Source organism: Pleurodeles waltl, chromosome 4_2 (assembly GCF_031143425.1).
Source record: "Pleurodeles waltl isolate 20211129_DDA chromosome 4_2, aPleWal1.hap1.20221129, whole genome shotgun sequence".
NCBI classification, from domain to species: Eukaryota; Metazoa; Chordata; class Amphibia; order Caudata; family Salamandridae; genus Pleurodeles; species Pleurodeles waltl.
The window spans coordinates 345,734,955-345,757,648 of NC_090443.1; the positions used below are offsets into that span (position 1 = coordinate 345,734,955).

Below are 22,694 nucleotides of genomic sequence, written 5' to 3' on the forward strand. Positions count from 1 at the left end.
CCTTTATGCCGGCATAGGTAGCTATATCTGGGTGTTAGAGGCCAACAAGAGATATAATAGGCAATTTTTTCACACAACTGTAAATCATTTGAGGGTGTATGTAAGCTAATAAATATGCAGATGGACATATATGATGGTTGTGTCTTGACATATCATTGCTTTGCCTACCTCTTTGAAACAGAGACTGGGTAATGAAGCTGTGCCTATGTTTGTGATGCTGAAATTTACTATTTGCCATACAGTGGTGTACTTGAGGATTTAAGGTATTGCCTGTTGTTATATGCTCATGTCTGGTACATGATGATTGCATCTAGCTGTACATGATTGCTGTGCTACCATATCAAGACTGCACCTCAAGAGCATTATGGGAGCATCTTACTGTATGTTTGTCAACTTAAGGAAACATTATCTGCTTTATAAAACTGGTGGTCTTAATTTATTAACAATATAAGTATAATAGCAGTTTTTACATTTAGTGATGTCACGTCCCATGATCTTATTAGGCTCAAAGAATAAAGAAATATGCACCCTGTAATGAGATTGGAAAAGAAATAATGAAATTGAATTTCATGAGATGTCATCATAATTGGGTGGGGTGGTACAGGGCTAATGAGATCACTTCTCCTACCTCCAGCTGAATTCACATTCATGGATTATTGTATATCACATCATGGCTGCATGATTTGTTTTTTATTTGGGATGAGTAAAGGATTGCGCTTCCTGCGATCCATGCTCAAATGTGCTCTAGTAACAGACCAACCTTTGCTGTGCTTTTTTGGGGCTATGACAGCACAAACAATGGAGGGCAAACATGTTTCATTGCTTCAAACAACCTAGTTTTCTTCTTAGGGCATCATTATACGTTTCTCAGTTTTAGGTGCAGTGATACTGTTGGGCTGGAATCTGTGATTCTGGCTGGTATTGCTGAACCTAAATATGATGATTACATGTTATTTCCACTGGAACTGGGAGTAACACATGGATCCAAATCCACATCCACTTACCACCACATTGAAGCAGGTGGTAAATGGGAGAGGGGGATTTCTTTAGATCCGTTGTGTAACTGGTGCGGGTGGCTAGGGGCCAGAGGGAGAGCAGAGCTGGTGAGGGTAGAGCAGGCTGGAACATCTGCAGTTCCCGCACTGTGCAGGAGTAGTATAGCCCAATCAAGATCACACACTGAGTCTAGTCTGGTGTCCAGGCTAGGAAATACCACGTCTTGAGTTTGCTGATCTTGTACTTTTGGGGCCGGAGAAATGGTCCATAGCAGTATCCTCCCTGCCAAGATACTGCTCCAGACCACTCGTCGTGGCATAATTATGATTGGAGAAGGCATCATATGACACCATAGATGAATGGTGTTCCAAACTTCTAAGAGAGAATTTACAGAGCACAGCATTCAAGTTCTGTAAAGAAAGGTTGATTCAATTGAGGCAGAACAGAGACGTGAATTCACAGACATACTTGGTATTTTAAAATGCATACTAAGTAAGCTACTGAACAGCTAACTAATATGTCAATTTATGTGTCTCATCCTCCGCTTAAACAATTCCTCCTCTACTTTTGTGTGGTATTTATTTGTTCCTTCACTCGCCTGTTCTATTTTTGAACTTCTACCTCTAGTTAATATTCCAGTCAGTTAGACAAATGCTGTTGTATTTGCTCGTTGTCTTTGTCTCTTAAGAAAATCTCCAGTTAAATTGACATCACACTGACTGTAAAAGCCTAAGGGCGTGGTTTACAGTTTGGCACACAGATTAAAGGCAAACATGGTGGTAGAGGACTTTGTTTCTGCCACCCTGCCTTTAGTTTGTATGCTAAATCTAAAGATGTCTGCCAAGCCTGTGGACATCTTCATACATTCTCTGGAACCTGTCTAGGTAGGAAAACTTGACTGACACCTCCATTAAACATGAAGGCTGGCCATCAGACTTTTCCAAAGTTTTTTTATTTCTCACAAGCATGTTCCCAAACCAGGAGTCTGTTTTTGAAAAATAAAAACAATTGCCCCCACACCATGGGACATTTCTCAGATGTTGTAAGGTCATTTTTCTTTTTTCACTGTCCCTCACCACCAAGATATACCACACTTTGACAGATGGATGTAAAAAAACAGCCATCCAGCGCCCACTCTAAATAGGGTGGCTGGTTGGATGGCTTACCTCTGATGGCTTGTATTTACGCAGATGGAGTAAATTTTACTCTATCAGTATACACTGGTGGTCCGCCCAACCTCTAAACAAGGAAGGCGGACTGAGAGTTTGGCACAGAGGGTAATCTATTGCTATTGTGATGGAGTATTCTCTCAGGCAAATTCTAAATCAACCCATCACGTTTCTTGCTGTTTGAATCTTTACCTCTCTGCTTTGTGCTATCTTCCATATGTTTGCCCCTTCTCTGCAAGCTTCAGTTGACATTGTTGTGTGCACCCTTCATTCAATTGAATTGTTTGTCTGGACTGACATACCTCATGTTTTCCCCTCCCTCATTCCGAAAGGTACATAAAACACTGTAGTGGATGCCCCTACCTCAAGATCCCCTTTGGAAAATAAAGTGATGTATTTACAAACATAATTCTCAAGGTAAAATCTTTTTAATTTTGTCAGGCCAGAGTTTGCAAGTCACTAAGGGCCAGATGTACGAAGCATTTTTCAAGTCACAAAGGAGACGATTTGCAGAATCTGCCCGTTTGTGACTTGACAAATGCTTTTTGGGATGTACAAAGCCTAAACTGCGATTCGGTAACTTATTACTGAATTGCAGTTTGGGTTTTGCGATTCGGCATTTGGAAGGGGCGGGTCAAGGGCGTCCCTTCCTAATACCGAATCCAAATGGTATGTATGATTTTTTTGTGAGCGCGAATGCGGTCATGAAACAATTGCAGTTAGCACCATGGGACCCCTTCCTCTTTGTGAATGGCAGCACTGCCTGCTCTGAAAAAATGAAAAGAAAACTTTTCATTTTTGATTTTGAAATGCATCTCGTTTTCCTTTAAGGAACATGGGCTGCATTTAAAAAAAAAAAAAAAAGACTGCTTTATTTACAAGCAGTCACAGACATGGTGGTCTGCTGTCTCCAGCAGGCCACCATCCCTGTGAGGGCGGCCATTCCCAATGGGGTCGCAAATTGCGACCTACCTCATGAATATTCTTGAGGTATGTCATTTGCGACCCCATTGGGAATCGCACACAGTGTAAAGTACACTGTTGTACATCCGGTATTGCGACTTGCAAACTGCAAGTCACTAAGACTCGCAGTTTGCAAGTCGCAATACCGGATCTTTGTACATGTGGCCCAAAATGTATTGTCCTATTGCCATGAAAACCAATAAAATCGCTCAATAGCAAACTGGAAGGAAACAGTCCATTAGGTGTGCGGTCCACACAAGTAATGTGTCCATATTTGCCCTGCACTGGGAACCAAATCCCCTATAGTAGCATTTGACTCTCTCAGGGAAGCGGAGAAGAGCAGTCTAAGGCCAACTCAAGGGAGATTTGGTGAACAAGTAATCATCATTTGCTAGAACACAATAATAACACTCAATTAATGATTGTCCAGTCTGTACTTTTCTTTTGAATAAGAAAAAGCGCATTTATTACACACACACTACTCAGTACTATGTAGTAATTTACAAATATACATAAAGTTGATGAAAATACCTTGTGATGACATTGTCTGATCACCTCTAACCTCCGAAAGGGGTCAGGTCCAACCAACAGCCACATCAGGGAAGTACATTGACTTGGTCAAAGGTTCAAGATAAAAAACATATGTCAAAATATCATCATTTTAAGAAAACATGCAATAATCAAAAATAATGTGTATAAGCATATACCTCTTTCAGTAAAGCATTATTAAAATGATCACCATGTCTGTGTGCTTTTTATCACTTATAACCAGTGAAAATGCAATCATAAAAACAGCCCCTAGAAGACATCACATTTAGTTCACAAAGCATGTAACCATAAACGTTACCACTAGAAAGCTCTTGTACAGAATGTATATTTTTTTAGATATTTTCAGGAAACTTAGCCCTTAGAAAGTGCAGCACTCCTAGCTATAGAGCACAAGCACCAACCATAGAAATACTTAAAAACTTAAGAGAAATCCTGGGTGGGTCATCCTTTCATGGACCCTCCAAACTTAGGGTCAACACTTAGGGAAAACTTATTTAGGGAAACCAAGGTGCCTATGCATCTCCCCTCGATTCCTTTTTATGTAATTGGTAGTGACCCCTTCGTCCTAAGGCCTCACAACAGCATAAATGTTTATTGCAGGTCAGGCCCTGCAGGGCATTATGGGGTGCTACGCCAGAGCAGTGAATATTTAATGAGAGGCCCTCCTGCTGAACCAGGGAGAGGCGCTGCCTTTCTTTTCTTTTTATTCTTGTCGCCACACACCTTGCACCACACAGCTTTTTCTTTTCATTTTTATGGAGGGTGTTGGGGGTGCCTGCTCCACCTGGGCACCCCAAAGGCAGCACTTCATTGGGGAACCCCTGGGGGACCACCAAAATGTCGCTCATAATCAAGTTAAACGGCAATAAACATTTTTGACCTTCTGGCCAAATGGACACCAATAAATACTTCTGGATTCACCGCCTTGACTCGGAGTACTAATTCTACACCACAAATCAGAACAAGTTGCAAGCTTGGAATCTTACACTTGGATAGAATGTGGGTTTTCAACATTCCATTACCTTATGATATTGATTTGGGGCAAATTGGTCCACACTCCATCTGACAACCCACAACAGGGATCAAAATTGGGCTTTCTTAAGGAAGAGAGAGGTGGGCCACATGAACTTCGTCCTTTGAGCTACAGGGAGTGGGCCAAGTCTGCCACAGGTGAGGGGCATGCAGTGGCAGTTCCCCTTCCTCCTTTCATTATCAGACCCCAGAAGTGGGGATCCCGGGCCCAAGGGTGATTTCTCAGAAGTGGGATGGTGCTCCCGTATCTCAGCAGTGGTGGGAGGCCCAAAGTTGGGCATCCTGGGCTCCGTTCCATTAAATCAGGTAAGGAGGTTGGGATCCCCAAACCCTCTTAGGTCTGGTAATGTGCGCCCCACACATACACACACCCTCCCAGGGAAAATTTGGATTCACTCTTCGTGGTGAGCCCCAGGCTCTGTCCCACCCCAGGAGTAATATTTAGAACTGGCAGCAGAGCTCCATGCGCACCATCCAGTGACAATGTTGTCAGTCTAGTCTTCCACATGCCATAACTCAGGCTCCATTGGATAGATTTGGGTGGTTATGGGCTCATTTTAGTCCTGATGGCAATCCCTCACAACCTGTAGCCATTTCCACAGGGTTCTTGACCTCTAAGTTGGTGAACTCCGCTGGAAGCTGGTTCCCCGTGCTCCCTGCACAGCCTTTGTCCTCAGTTTCCTCTGCAGCTTCTCCCTTCCTTGGCGCAGAAGCCCAGTCTTTCCCCCAACTAGGCTCAGGGGCTGTAAGGTGACCAGCTTCCCTGGTCCTGGGGAGTGCCTCACTGTTCCTGGGCTCAACGGAAGTTAAAGTCCTTAGTCCAGATGAGAGCAGGGGGTTCCTCCTTCCAGTTGTCCATGGCTGCTGCCTCCAGTCCCAGTGTGCAGCAGAAAATCACAACCAAGAAAGAGCTCTCCACCTTGCGCAAGACTTTTTAACTGGGGATGGAGGGTTTCAGAAGCGAGGCACCTCAGGCCTATCCTTGGGTGCCACATCACCTCTCCGCTCCTGTCTAAACCATCCTTCACAACCTGCTGGGACATTTCAAAATGGTGTCACTCAGAAGTCGCTTGTCACATCTGCTCTGGGGGCCTCAGCTCCACCCCTCACTGACATCACTGCCTAGGGCCTTTATCACAAAATGTTTAAAGGGAACCCCCTCCTGTGTTGGCTACAGAGGTCTGGGTTCCCTCCGTTGCTTATTGGGCTTGGGCAGGCCCATCCTTGGCACAGTGTGACAGCTGACTGATTGATGCAGATCCTTCATACCCACTCCTTCCCTTTCCTCCTCAGAAGCTGAGTCAAGTAATGTTAATTACTCCCTTTGGGTGGAGAGGCCTTTGTTCCTGCAGCTGGAGAGAAAGGTAATTAATTTAGCAGAGCAGGGTGACAGAAGACTTGAGCTCTGATCCTGAGCAGAGCCAGAGAAATATGACACTCCATTATGACCCATAATCTGTTTGTAACTTGCAGAATTGATTTCATGTACGGGTTATGTCCCAATTTGATATGTCACTGGTCTCTGTAGGCCAAAGGAAAGTGAAGCTGCGCTTTAAAGCAGCCTTCCCAATAGGTGTGTCACTGCAGACAAGACAGTACAGTAAACCACACTCTTTCCCTATGAGTGTACACTACCACTATGAGACCTACTCCTGGTCAATATCTAATCCTGCAGAGTTCCTGTTGCACTGTGCTACCTATGTGCAGTTACTGGGCTGCGCACAACAGGAGTTTCCCACACGCAGCCCTCACACTTGTTTGTACACATGTTCACGTGTAACAAGCCAAGTGCCCCTACTCTTGCTGCATCGTAGCTGCCTAATCTTAAAAGATGGAGACTTGTGGTAAAACATATGCAGTCCATTTACCATGAGTTTACCCTGGGTGAGTCACAGGTTGTGAGACTCACCCACAGTGAAAAGTTCACATACCAGGTGGTCAAAAAGCAAAAAAAAGCGTGCCGATTTGGAGGGCAGAACCGATTTCCTTACACAGAATAATAAATCAATATACCTAGATCCTTGATGCATGCCAACATGTCAAAGAATTGGCCTTTCTGTAGTTTTCGTTTGTCCCACACAGAAGAGAAAATAGCGTGGGGTATCAGTGACCCACTCATTTCATGTGGGTAGGTCAGTATTAAGATTGCTCACACTTGCCTGAAACCCTTGTAGGGCATATTTGGTGGCTCCCCCACTCGGTACTGAAATGTCACAAAAACACCCCATTTACATATCAATAAATATTTATTAAGCAGTACCCTAGGGTATGAGAACGGCAAGCAAATATTGTAGTGATTAATAGAGTATTAGCACAGGCAAATCATAAAAAATATGCAACAAATGGCTAACACAATGGTGTACAGTCTTGTTCCCCTGCCTTGGATGCCTTACTGCAAATACTTGGATTGGATTTTTGCCCTAGCCTCACACCTGTCTGGAGACTTGGTGGGGGGCACCAAGCGTGCCCCATTATATAGTGGATTACTGTGGGTTTATTACAGAAAGTGGTGGTGGGACCATCCCATATTTTGCTAATCCATAGTTGCAGCCATACCTTTTTATCCGGCCCACTCGCATATTTTTCTGCCTCTATGTGCTTAACCAAATCCTAGTACTAACATTGAAAGGATTTTTTGTGCGTGTTTGTGTATGTGGCTTGCTTGGTACATGCATTGTGTGTATCAGTGAATCAAAATAATGTACCTGTGAAATCCATTTTGGAATCCCTGGCATAGCCTTATCCATGTGATGAGGTGAGGTTGTTTTCCCTAACAGTTTAAGTGCATTGCTGAAATTCCTGAAGCCGGAGTGAGAAGACCTGGACACTGAAGTTTGGAATGAGGAAACAAATTACCTTTAGAAATTAGATTAGGCTTTTTGGTGAGAGGAGCTGCTGATTAGTCTTCCTGTAGTACTACTGTTTGGTAGATGGTGGGGTTGAAAGTCAGGACTGACATTTCTGTATTTCAAGATGAAAGGAACACCTTTGGTGAGGCCAACCTTTTGTCTTTCTCCTGATCTCTCTCTAGTGTGGCTGATGACAGCCAGATGCAGAAAATTCACACCTCTTTGTGCCTCTTTTGTGGCTCCTTAACGCTGAAAACTATCCTCCTGTGAAGAGCATCACATTAAGCAAAAGCTGTATCTGGAAAGCAGCCTGAAAAGTACATTTGAAAGGAAATCTGCTGACTCCTTTGACTGTATAAAAGTGAAACCCTCTGAATCACTTATTGCTTCAGTTACAATTTCTGTTGAACCAAGGAAGGGAAAGCTTTGCAGAGTATTTGAAGGACGGCTGTGCAACCAGATAGTATCTGCCTGATACTCCGCTTCTCAGAAGTGAGTAGTCATCACCTGTGTCGAGTCATTGCTGCAAGAGCTGATCATCTTTGTAGAGTGAATAGAAGCCAGCCTACGCATTTAGAGAGGGAAGGATCCTGCTAACCCTGAAGGAGGAGTAACGGTCCAGGAGGAGTGAAATTCAGTGTCTCCTATGAGTTGGGTCAACATGAGCAGATGATTATAGAAAGTATTCTGTGTGACCTGAAATCAGTGGGCTGCTGACACTCCTGCGATTACTGTTCAGAATCATGATCATGGTAGACTCTGCACATAGGGGCACTGTTGTCTTGTGCCCAGTGTATGTGCTCTGACCGATAAAACATGTAGAAAGTTGTTAATCAATGTTTGGTTTATTTAACGTTTCTGTAAAGCCATAATATATGATGCAGAAATAATCCCATGGCATGAAAAGTCACCTGTGGAGTGCAGCACTCATTGTACCATCCACAAACGTGAAAAGGAAAACAGCTTCAGGCACTGTAGAGTGATTGCTGCAGTGTCAATTGTTAAAATAACCCCTTTCAATAGGTAAAAACCTTCCTTCGAAATATTAGTATGTCACCCATATGTAAGCCTTATAACGCACAAGGTAGGGCACATGGTATTTAAAAGTAGGACATGGAGAAAATGTATGTTACCACGTCCCTACAGTGACAAGGAAAGGCACTAAAAGCTATATTCAATGTGGCAGGCCTAGCTATGCTATGTAGAAAACCATAGTACAGATTAAAATAATAATACTGCATCTCAGGAATTAGAACAGCTAAAAAAATAATGAAGACAATATTTTTAATAATTATTAAAAATCTAATTCAATAGGGAAGTTGGATTGTTAATAAATATTAACAAAAAGTAACTTTTAAAAATTTACCATTTGACTGACAAAACGCTAATTAACATAAGACTGAGCTGAATGGGCATAGGTGACTTTTCTGAACTCCACGGAATATTCAGAGTGGAGGCTGTTGGCAGGCTTGACAAGCCTATTGAGCTACATGTAACACTTGGGGAGCTCTTGAAAAGGGAGAGAACAAGGCTCTAAGACAATTCTTGTGTATCCCCTGCCTAGTTGCTGATGGACCCTGCTTTTATCGTACCAGACTTCTGTCTCTGTGTTTATTTCTGTCTCTGTGTTTTGAGGCATCAATGGACTCTAGTCCCAGGGCACTACCTTGAATTCTAATTATATCTGTGAGTGGTTTTTAGTCACATACTGGGTTGTACAATCCTTTATATGGGTGTGTGTAGATTACACCAGGGTGGAGCGCGCAATGCAGAGTTTATCGTAGCACCCATTCATGTTGCGTTTGGCATCAAATGCAAAGTACATACTTGCGTTCAAAATCACGCATGAACGGTCCCATGTGGTTTGCATGGGTGTGGCTATCTTGTTTTTAGCTGTTTCTGGTGCTGGGCCTGTTTTTCATCCCCAATTTATCTTTGCAATCTTCCAACCTCCTAATTAATCTACCTGTCATTTTTATTTATTTTATTAGCGGCTCTTTTTGTGCTTCTGTATTTTTATGTTTTAAAAAAAACTGTCAGTTTTTTTCATGACTTTTTCTATTTTTGTTTATTTTTTCCCTTTTCTTCCTTCCTCCTCGCCTTTAAATTATTTTCTTCTTCACCCAGCACCATGGCAGAGCAGGGTGGTGTCGGTGATCAGGGAGCGGCAGCACCAGGCCTCCCGGACAGCCAGCAGCTGCCTACCTTGTGTGCGGTGGCACTGCCAAGGGTTGCAGCCCCGGCCATTCTTTTCGGAAGTGGTAACACCTGTCTTTTATGTGCAGCACCACCTCCTCTCTATGTTGGCAGCAAGCGGCAGGCCTGGCAGTGGTTACCCCATGCAGGAGCGTTGGCTGCGATGAGCTAGGGTGCGCCGGTGTGTCACGGCCACCACCCAGGTCCAGCGCACCACTCAGCAGCTGACTCACCACTGGGCAGATATGATCAACTGCGAGCAGGACCTGCTTGACCTATGTTCAGTTTATGTTAGAATATTATTTATTATGTAATCCAGTTAGAGCTAGGTAGGTGCTCAGTGCTACATCATCACACTAGTGTTCCCTCGCTTTGGCTGATTATTTAATAAGCCATTGCAACGCAGACTTCTCTGTCCTCCTGTCTCCATAGTGAATTAGTGATATCAGTAAGTTAGCATTCTCTGTGACTTTATGTAGCATGTACAGCCCCAAGCAATTTTACTGTGATAAAAGTATGCATCTTTGTATTGCAAAAAACAGAGACTGAGCTGGTGTTGAGAAATGAGAATAAAATCAAAGGTCATTCTTTGCAATGCATTAGTTCCAAATGTAGTTTTTGTTATGGAAATTTGGAATAGGGATTTTAAGAATATAGCCAACTTAACGATAGTTGATCATAATAGTACCATAGGCGATCTGATTTAATTTCAATGTTATTGCATTTGCTTGTTATGTAATAATTTTGTGGAGATAAACGGTACCACTAATGTATTTTTTTAATATACTTTATTTCTTACATCAGCACTCAAGGGCAAGAAGAGGGGCACTTCATAGGCGAGTCTAGCAGGATCTCGGGAGGCAGCTGACAGCTCTGCTCATACCATTAAGTCTTATTATTTCATATAAATATTATTTCCCTAACTTTTACATCTCCCCACTTTTACACTACTTTACATTTTGCCTTGTTTACATTGTTTATACTGTCTCCCTTTTTCCAATTCCCCTATCCAAGTTTTGTTTAATTCCTGTTATCCCTGCATTATCTTTTTTTCTGTCTTTCATTGACCATTTTGTATTCCATCCCTTCATTGCGCTTCAATGATTCCGAGTCATCATCATCATAGCCTATAGCTCTGCCCCTCCATTAAGCAAAGCTTTTGGCTGGCTTGACTTCTTGGCTTTTCTAACATTCAAACAAAATGCCCAGAGTGATATTTTTGATAGAAGATACTGCAGTGCTACCCGAACTGTAATGATGTATTGCAGCTGAATTTTTTGGATTAAAAAGATTAAGAAAGGGAGGTGTACCTGACATCTAAAAACTCTTTACTATTTTTTGCTAGCCACACTGACCAGTGAAACCATTGGAGCTGGCTCAAGTTGAACCGCTGCAAGGAGCAGATGGAGCATGGGGAGACACGGGGGCAGGGACGGGCGATGGTAAATCGTAATCCTTGCTTATTGACAATTACTATTACTCACTAGCTACAAAGGCATCGTCATGATCAGATTTGTGAACCCACCCCCGCATTACAGCTACAGCTGTGGTTGGGCTACTTGTGGCTTCTTCTATCTGCAACTCAGCAAAAGCACACATAGGGGGTCATTCCAACCTTGGCGGTAAAATCGGCTTACCGCTGTCAGAAGACCGCCAACATACCGCCGCGGCCGCGGTAAACCGCCACGGTCATTCTGACCCACAACAGGCAAACCGCCAAAATACAGACATCCACAAAAGTCCGCCACACCAAAGGGCAGTGAGAAACTGGCGATGACCAAACCTCCACCGTCACGCCAACAGAAATACGCCCACACTATCACGACACACGAATCCATGCGGCGGTCTTTCAACCGCGGTATTCCATTGGCGGTACACACCTCCGCGCTCAAAATACACACACACTTACAAAACACAACCACATTGGACAATTCAAAATATACACACCTGATACACATACAAACAACACTCCCACACACCCATTACAATATAAAACACACACCCACACCACCCTCCAACCCCCACTCCTACAGAATCGGGACCACGCACAGAGAAATAGAGATCCGAGCACCCAGACACGCATTTTACTTTCACCCAGCAATATTACCACGCACTTCACACAACACACCAATACACATCACCACACTTAGCACCACACAATCCACCCCACACATCACCCACACCACCCCATGGCACCGCAAAGACACCCCAGGATTTCTGAGGATGAACTCAGGGTCATGGTGGAGGAAATCGTACGGGTAAAGCCACAGCTCTTCGGGACACAGGTGCAGCACACCACCATTGCCAGGAAGATGGAGCTATGGAGCAGAATAGTCGACAGGGTCAACGCTGTGGGACAGCACCCAAGAAATAGGGACGACATCAGGAAGCGGTGGAACGACCTACGGGGGAAGGTGCGTTCAATGGTATCCAGGCACAACATCGCGGTGCAGCGGACTGGCGGCGGACCCCCACCTCCTCCCCCAGAACTTACAACATGGGAGGAGCAGGTCTTGGCGACCCTGCATCCTGAGGGCCTCGCAGGAGTAGCTGGAGGAATGGACTCTGGTAAGTCTCATCTTTACTACTTCATCCTCCCCACCCCACCAGCATGCCAACTCATACCCCCACCCTCACCCCCATCACACCTACTCCTTGCAAATGTCTCACCATCACAACCCACCCATCCCAAACCCAAGCCCTGCATGCGACCACAAAGCATGGACACCCATCACCAAAGCATGCCCACTGCACATACCCATATACCCCCAAACCACTGTCACAAAAGCCCCCACACGGGAATGCCAGCACTGGGGTACACGGGCACCCACCCATTGTACGCTATGAAACACACAGATGCAATAACCATACTTTTATACCCCTGCAGGACCCGAACGCCACGTCACCGCGCAGGAGGGTCCACAAATGTCCACTCCATCCCCAGAAGAGGCCCACAGTGAGGACAGCACCTCTGTCGACCTGGATCTAGATGACCAGCCCGGCCCATCGGGACCTCGGGACAGTCGGTTCCCCTCAGACAGCCACAGTCCACAGCAGACCTTCCCCCCTCTGGGAACACCAGCACAGCACCCACCCAGCGGGCCCATACCTCTGTCCCCAGGACACGTCAATCAGCTGTGTGTCCACCACTACAGGGCATCCAGGTTAACCTGGGGGCAGTGGTAGTGGGCACACGGTCCAGGGTACAGAGACCCAGGAACACAGGGGAACTGGGAGGGCTGCTGTGCGACAGGGGGCGGACAGGCCAAGGGAACCCACTCTCCACGAGGCCCTCTCCTCCATCATGGGAGCATACCATCATTCCCAGGAGACGATGGCGACGGTCCTGTCCAGGTTTCAGGAGATCCAGCTTCTGCAGGAGGAACAGTATTTGGGCTTCAGGGAGGAACTATGAAACATCAGTTCCGCCCTGGGCACCATTGTAGGGGCTCTGAATCAGGTAGTCACCACATTGCGGGACACTGTGGCACCACAAAGGGCCCCTGACACTAGCATGGACAATGAACTGCCTACCACCTCTGCCGGCGCTAGTGGACAGGAGGCCCCGCCACAGGATCAACAGGCCACCAGCACCCCACCTCCTGCAGAAGGAGAACCACCCCGCAAGCGGGCCCTGAGATCCAGGAAGAAGACAGAGTAAGATGCCAAGACCCCCACCAGGAAAGGATACCTCCCTGATTGTCATCCCACTGTCCCACATTGTCACCCTGTCCATCCTTAAACTGCCCATGCTCCACTTTCCACAGGCATTTGGACAATGCACCTCTGATAATAATAGTCTGGACTCTGCCATGGACAATCCTCCACCATCACCCCTCACCGATTTGCAACCACCCACCAATATAGAGCACTGAAATAAACACAGTAATTGCATAAAAAATTCAGGAGTCTGGCTGTGATTTTGTACAAATGTATTAGACATTACCGTGCCAAAATGCATATTTACATTGTGATGCCAACATACCACTGTCACACAGCTGTAGTCCATGGGGAAACAAAGCAGATGTCACGCAGTGGGGCCCACATCTCTGAAATCGGAAGGGAAAGTCATAACTCAGTTACCATACACTGGGGGAAAAGGACAGACAGTAGAGACGTAGTAGTGGTTAAGTATATGTAATATGCCGGTGTGGATTCTTACCTGTGTGTCATTGAAAATACTGCTGTATTACTGTGTTCCTGTTGTCTATGTCGTCCTCTTCGGCTTCCTCGTCTTCACTCTCCACAAGCTCCACAGCTGCTACAATACCACCATCTGGACCATCCTCCTGCAGAAAAGGCACCTGGCGTCAAAAGCCATGTTGTGAAGCATACAGCAGGCCACGATGATCTGGCACACCTTCTTTGGTGAGTACAATAGGGATCCACCTGTCATATGCAGGTACCTGAACCTGGCCTTCAGGAGGCCGAAGGTCCGCTCGATCACCCTCCTAGTTCGCCCATGGGCCTCATTGTACCGTTCCTCTGCCCTTGTCCTGGGATTCCTCACTGGGGTCAGTAGCCATGACAGGTTGGGGTAACCAAAGTCACCAATTAGCCACACACGGTGCCTCTGGAGTTGACCCATCACGTAAGGGATGCTGCTATTCCGCATGATGTACGCGTCATGCACTGAGCCAGGGAACTTGGCATTAACATGGGAGATGTACTGGTCTGCCAAACACACCATCTGTACATTCATCGAATGATAACTCTTCCTGTTTCTGTACACCTGTTCACTCCTGCTGGGGGGTACCAAAGCCACATGTGTCCCATCAATGGCACCTATGATGTTGGGGATATATCCAAGAGCATAGAAGTCAGCCTTCACTGTAGGCAAATCCCCCACCTCAGGAAAAACGATGTAGCTCCGCATGTGTTTCAGCAGGGCAGACAACACTCTGGACAACACCTTGGAAAACATAGGCTGAGACATCCCTGATGATATGGCCACTGTTGTTTGAAATGACCCACTTGCAAGGAAATGGAGCACTGACAGAACATGCACTAGAGGGGGGATCCCTGTGGGTTGGTGACATCAGGTCTGGCTCCAGCTGGGCACACAGTTCATGAATAGTGGCTCGGTCAAGCCTGTATGTCAGTATGACATGTCTTTCCTCCATTGTCGACAGGTCCACCAGCGGTCTGTACACGGGAAGATTCCTCCATCTCCTCGCATGTCCCAGCGGACGGTGCCTATGAAGGACAACAGCGAGCACAGAGTCAACCAACTCAGAGGTACGTAACCACAGCTTGCACATAACACGATTCACAATGCATTGAATGGTTTGTATGAGTGTTGATGCAAGGCCTAGGTATGTGTGACGCAGTAGAAAGAAAGCCATGTGGGCCCCTGAAATGGCGGCTGCCTGACCTGTGAAGTGCAACAATGGGATGTGAGGTAAATGCGCTGGCGTGGCACACCGTGGCGATAGGCGGTCGAAGACCGCGGCGCAAAGCAGCATTGGTTAACATTGAACCCTATGGGTCTCAGGAGCCAATGATGATGTGCGCCGGCGGTCGCGGTAAAGAAACACTGCGGTACGCACCGCCGTGGGCGTGACCGCCATTTTCTATCTGCTTCATCACTCGATACCTGATCTTCGACAGGAGAGGACCTACACTGCAAGTGCTGCTGTGACCTCGGTCTGGAAGAGACAATCGCTCATGCGACTGGGGAAAGGGCCCCTGCCTTCACTGCTCAGGAATTGGAGAAACTTGTGGATGGGGTCCTCCCCCAGTATGCGCTACTCCACGGTCCTCCAAACCAACAGGTAAGTACACTGGGACCATGCTTTGTGGGCAATGCCTGTGTTGAGTGGGGTGGATGAAAGATGGTGGGGAGGGGAGCGATTGAGGCATGCATCAAACAACGGATGAGAGCATGTGCCACATGGCAAGGGTAGGGATGGGGGGCCACTAACATTGAGCATGCAGAAGGTGATGACTATTTTTCTCCCCCTGTACATTTCACATAGGTAAGCGCCCACCAGAAGATCGATATTTGGCGTGCCATCGCCAAGGACGTCCGGACCCTGGGGGGTCCACCACAGACGGGGCACCCACTGCCGGAAGAGATGGGAGGACATCCGACGCTGGAGCAGGAAGACAGCGGAGGCTCAGCTGGGGATGGCCTCCCAACGTGGGAGGGGTGCCAGTCGGACTTTGACCCCCCTGATGTCCCGGATCCTGGCGGTGGCCTACCCAGATTTGGATGGGCGCGTGAGGACATCACAGCAGGCACAAGGGGGTGAGTACACTCTCATCCTGGTGACTTTGCACGTAGTGGAGGTGTCTGGGTGGGGGAGGAGGGCTGTGGCTATCCCTAGGCCAGGGCGATTTCTGTAGGCTAGGCCCCTCCGTAAGGCATGGCCCTGTGCTCCTGCCCCCCACCTCTGTAGGGTGCCAAGTACAGCTAATCATGGCCCTGTGTCATCTATGTGTGCAGATGTCGTCCATAGGCTTGTAGGCCATGTCCCACGGATTGAGTGGTCGACCCCAAGTGCGCGGCGTAGTGCAGGGGGCTTCTGTGTCTGTCCTGTCCGCCAACGGTGTCGCCAATGCATGCACTCAACATGTCTTTATTTTCTTCCCCCCCCCCCTTTTTTTTGTGGTCTTCCTGTTCATGTGTGCATTAGCATCATCAGGCGGAGGAGAAGTGGCATCAGAGCACGAGGGAGCTGCATCCCACATGGCCATGGAGGGCCATGCAATGGACTCCGAATTCACCAGTGGGACAGAGGGCGAGGGGAGCTCCACAGCGGGGACTCGGACAGACATCCGCGACACAGACTCGTCCTCTGAAGGGAGCTCCCTTGTGGTGGCGGCACCATCTGTGCCCCCCACAACAACAGGTACAGCCGCCACCCACCGCACCAGCACCGCCCTCCCAGCAGCCCCTCAGCGTTTGGCCCGTGCCCGCTCACCCAGGAAGGTGGGCATCTCCTTCGCCCCAGGCACCTCAGGCCCTGCCCCAGTCACCCCTGCTGCCCTCAGTGAGGAAGTCATTGACCTCCTGATGACGCTCACTGTTGGCCAGTCTACCATTTTGAATGCCATCCAGGGTGTCGAAAGAGAGGTGCACCAGAGTAATGCATACCTGGAGGGCATTCATTCTGGTCAGGCTGCCCTTCAGCGATCGTTCCAGACTCTGGCCTCAGCACTGATGGCAGCCATTGTCCCTGTCTCTAGCCTCCCCCCTCCAACTTCCTCCACCCATACCCTATCACCTGTACCTCTGCCTATCCCTGACACACCATCAGACCAGCCTGCACACACCTCAACACCCAAGGGAAGCTCAGCCAGACATAAGCACCACACAACACGCAGGCATTCACACAAGCAACATCCACATGCAGACATACCCACATCCACTGCCTCCACTGTGTCCCCCTCCTCCTCGTCTCCCTCCTCCCTCCCTGTCACATCTCCACTCACACCTGCATGCACAACATCTTCAGCCACTACGTCCATCACCAGCACACACACCAGAACCCCCCGCACACGTGCAGTCACCACCCCCACTACCATTTACACGTCCCCTGTGTCCTCTCCCAGTGTGTCTGTGACCCCCTCTTCCAAGATACACAAACGCAGGCAGCCACCCACCCAACAGCCATCCACCTCACGACAGTCTCCAGCCCAAGCACCTGCGCCCAAAGACACCAGACTTCAAACTCCTACAACCACAACCTCTTCCTCCACTCCCATACCCACTACACCTACCCGTCCCACTGCTCCTAAAAAGCTTTTCCTGTCCAAACTTAACCTCTTTCCACCAACTCCCCCACCCCGTCCATGTCATAGGACTACAGTCAGCACCTCAGCCACGACACAACCGGGCCCTGTCATGACAGTCTGCCATGGACTGTGGAGTCCCCCACCCTCCAGGGCAGCAAGTTCAGTACGGAGCCAAGGCACGGGCAGCCCACCCCCGGAGAAACTTACAAAGATAGGCAGTGGCCGGCGCGAGAGGGTTAAAACACCAGGGACTAAAACCCCTACCATGGCTCCGGCAGGAAGTGTGGAGACAGCTGGCACACCGCCCAAGGTGGGGAAGGGCCACAGGCGATCAGGGAAGGGCTGGGAAGGGCAGCACGCCCGACAACACCGCCATCAGCCCAGCTGGCCAGGAGGGCCCGCCAGCCCCATCCCAGGTGGGCAGGAGGCCACCAACAGGCCCGGCACTGCAGCCCAGGAGGGCCCAGCCAGCCACAGGACAGATGGGCAGGAGGGCCCAGCCAGCCACAGGACAGATGGGCAGGAAGGCCCCCCCAGCCACAGGACAGATGGGCAGGAAGGCTCCGCCAGCCACAGGACAGGTGGCAAATGACCTCCACGCCATGGCCAGATCCGCTGAACTGGGCCCTTCATCCCAAGCACCGCTGAACTGGGCCCTTCATCTCAAGCACCGCTGAACTGGGCACCGCCGTCTCAAGCACCGCTGAACTGGGCACCGCCGTCTCAAGCACCGCTGAACTGGGCACCGCCATCTCAAGCACCGCTGAACTGGGCACTGCCATCTCAAGCACCGCTGAACTGGGCCCTTCATTCCAAGCACCGCTGAACTGGGCACCGCCGTCTCAAGCAACGCTGAACTGGGCACCGCCGTCTCAAGCACCGCTGAACTGGGCACCGCCGTCTCAAGCACCGCTGAACTGGGCACCGCCATCTCAAGCACCGCTCAACTGGTCCCTTCATCCCAAGCACCGCTGAACTGGGCCCTTCATCCCAAGCACCGCTGAACTGGGCCCTTCATCTCAAGCACCGCTGAACTGGGCACCGCCGTCTCAAGCACCGCTGAACTGGGCACCGCCGTCTCAAGCACCGCTGCCCCATGAGCGTCAGGGGCTGGCCCGCATCTCTGTCGGGCAGGGCTGCATGAAGCACTCTGGGCACCAGTCCCCCTCCAGAACCAGTGGAGACTGTTATCCACTTGTGAGACTGTGGCTTTGCACTCCCCAGGATGGTCCAGTGGGCAAACGACCCACTGTAGAGACTTGTGAGACTGTGGCTTTGCACTCCCCAGGATGGTCCAGTGGGCAACCCACCCACTGTAGAGACTTGTGAGACTGTGGCTTTGCACTCCCCAGGATTGAACAGTGGCCATGGAGGCCCCTCGTGGATCTGGCGTCGGTCACTCATCTGGCTGAGGTGCCCCCCCTTCCCTTCCCCCTGAGGTGCCTGTAGTTTTGCTATCTGATGCCCCTTCAGTGTTCTCTCCGTTGGAGTCAGGTATCTTGTGTGGGCTTTGCCCATGTGATTTGGGCCCAGTGGTCCACGCACAATGCCTGCTACAATGCTCGGACTTGTACATTTATGTATATAAGAGTTTTCTATGTGTATATATATTTTTTGGCCTGTAATACAATATATTCCAATGTTTAGAATCATTTCCTTTTGTATTTGCATTCTTCCAGGGGTTTGGGGGGTGTCACTCTGATGTGTTGCTACGCATTGATGTGTGTGTTGTAGTGGGTGAGGGTGGGTGTGTTGCGTATGTGTGTACCCGTAATATGTTCTTCTCCCCTCTCCCCTGTGTCGTAGGTGCAGTACTCACTGTTGTCTTCTGTGCAGGCGTTCGTGCTCCTGGTAGAGGAGTAGGAACACTATCACTGGGAGTATGTGGAGTTCGAGTTCCATGCTGTCCTCATTCCTCGTGTGTGGAGGTGAGCGTTTTCCCTTCGAAATTGCTGTTTCCGCCGTGTTTTTATCGGCGGGGCAACCGCCCCGAAAAAGGTGGCGGGTTGGTAGGTTGTGATACAGTGGGCGGTACATTGTCTCCCACCTGTCTGTTGGCGGTGACCGCCGCCCTGTTTGTTTGTGCCGCCGTTGTGGTAATGTGGCGGTCTCTGTTGGCGGTTTCCGCCAGGGTCGGAATTCCATTTTTTTTCCCGCCAGCCTGTTTGAGATTTGGCCACAGGTTTAACACCGACCGCCAGGGTTGGAATGAGCACCATAATGTACGCTAATAATGATGGCTTGATGGAAACCTGAACAAATGGAAGGTTAAAAGAAAGGATGGGTGAAAAGAGTGAAAAGAAAGGATGGATGAGTGGATGAAAAAGGATATGAGGGTGAGTATTGGGTAAATGGATGGGTGGGTAAAAGACTGATTAAAAGAAATGGTGAATAGTGGGTACTGAATGGATAGATAAAGGATTGTAAATTTGGGTGGAAGACTGGATGAATGAAAGTAAAACTTAAATCATGGTGGCTATGGGTGAATATAGTAGAAAGAATGAAAGAATGATTGAATAATTACATGGATGAATAAAGAAGGGAGCTCTTCTGTAGAGGGGCATGCTGCTCACCTACTTCGCTTACTTTGTGTTATCATTTATGGTTATCAAAGCTTTTGTTAAAAGTGTTATTTTTTTTATTTGTGTTCTAATCCCTTGACTCACTGTATTTGTTAAATGAGGCAGACATGTAGCCCATCATCATTCATCAGCCCCCTCCCTGCCCATGGCATTTCTCTACCCTTTGACCTAAGAAGTGCAGTCCAGTATTCCCATAACAGATCGATTTTACTCCAGTTCAGATTTTTCCCTTTAGACTTTCGCTATACAGTGACTGAATAAGCTAAAGCTTAGGCACATAATGAATTGATGATAAGTGATGCTCCTCTATTCTTATTTAGCAAAAGCTCTACCTACCTACCTACTCCCTCTTCCTTACTCTGCAGTAGAGTATGTCAAGTTTCCTTTCCTTACTGCCCAGTCAATGAATTTGTTGGGAAGAATTTGTGATGGCGGGCAAGGCCAAAGAGTAAAGTGGGACTAGTAAGTGCCGATTGATTTTCAAGTTTAGTGTAAGGGATACTCTGTGGCGAACGTGCTAAATACAATCTGCATAGCCCATTCCTTTCCCTGCAATGCCCTGCATTGTTTTTCCCACCATCTACTTACGGCGGACAGGATAAATATTTCTGCATTTTATACATGACATGCATGACGTATTTTATTTATTCATCTGCCTCTTTGGAGTCAGGGTAGAAACAAAGGGAAAGGCATTTGGGGAGGAGCAGGGCCATTGAATTAAATATAGATAATTGTCAGCTACAGCTGCCCCAGCTGTAGAGAGTAGCAAAGAACTCAAAGCACTGGCTAGCATGCCTCCAATAATTTGGCACAACAACTTGTACTCCATAGTACATAATCCTTTACTCATCATAAATGAGAGGTAATTCATTTGTATTTTTCCACTAAATGTGTCTGTTTAGTTACCATGTAGTCAAGCCAACTTTAAAAGAAAAAAATGAAATCACAGTTCTTTTTTAATCTGGTGTTATTCTGCATTAATTATTTCCTACCAGACAGCCAGTGCTTTTCATATGAGGCATGTGTGGGTAAACAAATAGAAAATAGCCTTGTGACTTTCCTAATAATATTCATATCAAATTTCAATGTCTCTAGGGGAACAGAAATGTAGTGCTACTGTGCCACCCACTACCTACTTTCGAAGAAGTGTTTGTTCAGGACATTGTTTACAATTTGTCTTTTTTATTTTTATTTTTATTGTATAGCTACTCCTGCACAGTGACCACCACCAACCAGGCAGGAGATAGCACACTGTCTGTGGCAGTAGAGGCTGGGGAACATCCAGGCCAAAATACTGGCAGCTGGTGGTCCTGGAGGAGGAAGGGGCCGAAACAGCTGCCTCTGACCCAGCGCAACAGCATGCCAGCCCCCAGCCTTCCGGCCAGTACATTGCCGGCATCACCGCAGTCAGGGTCCCTGACTGCACCTGATGCTGTACCCTCCCGTTCCAACAGGGCATTGCTGAACAACATCCTGCAGCAGATGGACCGCATGGAGAGCGGGCTCACCAGGACTGAGCAGAGTCTGGACCAGCTCCAGACCCATATTGACATTGCCCTCTTCTAAGCCCTTTTTTATTTTATTTTTTTGTTTTGTTAGGAGGGACTTGTTGGTGGAGAGGGTGGGGAGGAAGTTGGGATGGAGTTTGTACTTTTTGTTGGACTTTTCAGGGGTGGGGTTATTGTTTGGAGAGAGGGGTGGGACTGTTGTGGGTGGAGAGGGAGGTTTTTCTATTTGTAAACAATTACAGGAGATAATTTATTTTACTTCCTTTGCACCTCAAATCTTTATTTTTGTGTTTTAGTTTGCACTGCTGCCTTTTAGTGTAGCCTGTTTTATAAATCTGTTAAAAAAAAAGTGTATGTCATTTACTTATACCCATGCTCTATTGCCCTATGCAATTATATATTGCCCACTAGGGGATGATAGCCATTGCCTGTTTGGCCCACAAAAACCTAGTACACACAGACAACATCTTCAGTAGGAGTTAATTACTAACTAAACAAGTTCACTTCTATCCATAGTTCTTCTCTTACCTGAATAGCTAAAGCGAGGGAGTCTTCTTACTGCAGGGTTTTTCCTAAGGTGGCATCCTAAGGGGGTTGTATGTAGTAGTAATAGTAGGCTTACCTGCTGACAGGGAAGACAGAAGGTGCCACTCCCACCTATGGAAATTCCAACTGCATGATTAATCAAAGGGTTATCCATCACTGTCAACTAGATTGAAAGAAAGTAGAGAGTTAGTGGGTCATATATCATAACTTTACGAAGACTGAGAGCAGACTACCACAATGACAGCATTAGACACAGAACAAAGAAGAAGTGATATGATAATAAAATCTAGCAATACCAATTTCTTCTGAGCAATGGTGGGCAGCTATAAAACTAAGCTTAGGAAATTAAATCATGGAGTCAGGAGAAGTGGGCTGAGACTCAAGAGTGGTTGGACCAGGTTAAGCGTTTACGGAACACACATACAAGGCATGAATGATGTTGTTGATGGGGCCAGCATGGAATATTGCTCAGGTAATAGAATGTTATGTCATGAAGTGAGTTGGTGTCGCTTTCACCACATCTGCCCCAGTTTGTGTTTCATTTATGGTGTAAAATTAAGTCCC

The 22,694-nt window shown here is 47.6% G+C and overlaps 1 protein-coding gene across 2 annotated transcripts in view; it reads left to right on the forward strand.

The window, feature by feature from the left end:
- Window positions 1-22,694, forward strand: part of LOC138292690 (cytochrome P450 2D15-like) — a 389,602-nt gene that overhangs the window by 139,852 nt on the left and 227,056 nt on the right. The gene's annotated exons all lie outside the window — the stretch shown is intronic.